Source organism: Epinephelus fuscoguttatus, linkage group LG3 (genome assembly GCF_011397635.1).
Source record: "Epinephelus fuscoguttatus linkage group LG3, E.fuscoguttatus.final_Chr_v1".
NCBI classification, from domain to species: Eukaryota; Metazoa; Chordata; class Actinopteri; order Perciformes; family Serranidae; genus Epinephelus; species Epinephelus fuscoguttatus.
Window position 1 is genome coordinate 12,176,293 of NC_064754.1, and position 1,045 is coordinate 12,177,337.

Genomic DNA, 1,045 nt, shown 5'->3' on the forward strand with positions numbered 1-1,045 from the left:
ACACACAGAACATCCAGAGACTAATAGCTCAGACCCCCCACAAACAGCAGGTCAAGGTTGTATGAACTGAGAACCAGTCTCCCTCTCTCTACGTGTGTGTGTGTGTGTGTGTGTGTGTGTGTGTGTGTTCATCCCTCTGCCCGTCAGTGTTTGTGTGTGTTCCCTAATTAGAATGCTATGCTTTTGGTCGTGCAATCACAGACGTCTGTGGAATTTGAGCTGATATGAAAATAATTGCTTCACTTTGGCTTGGTAGGACGTCGTAACGAGCGGCATGTTTTCACAGTCAGAAATGTAACAAAATATGCTTCAGTGTTTACCCTCAAACTTGTTATAACCTGTTCACAGGAAGTTCTTTACTTGGTCTGCCACAGCGCGCTTTGACGTACAGCAAAAGTTCTCAGTTTGTGTCAGTCAGTGTGTTCCGAATGATTTATCATGGCAGAAAATTAGCACAAGTGTGAGAGTGTGTCGGGAGCTAAACTGTGTTTGTTCTGTGTGAGTGTGTGCATTAGTCAATGTGTTTGTGGCTGGCATGTCTGTGTGTGTGTGTGTGTGTGTGTGTGTGTTGGCTAACATGGAGACACGTAAATCCCTGATTAGCTCTTTAACATAAACTTCCTTCACTGACTGATCAACACAGGAATACCAGACACAGTGGTGGAGGGAATTTGAAGTGTGTGTGTGTGTGTGTGTGTGTGTGTGTGTGTGTGTGTGTGTGTGTGTGTTTTCTCTCTTTCTTCTTTTTTTCTATAATACAGCATATTTTCTTTCTCCTACCCATTTGGATAAAAACAAATATGAAATATGCAAATTGGGATGAGCCTCCTATATGATAAAATATTTCAGATACTTTTTAAAAACTTGAAGTTGCTGTCTTTAGGCTGGTCATCTCTATGGCCCTACCTCCTTGTAAGAGCCACTTAAACACATGTCTATATTAGGTAAAAACATTTTGTGTGGACATGACATCATATAGGTTCTGCTATTATTTAAGTTCACACAAACCCCTCCCCCGACTAACCTGCCCCAAACTGCCTGGCAA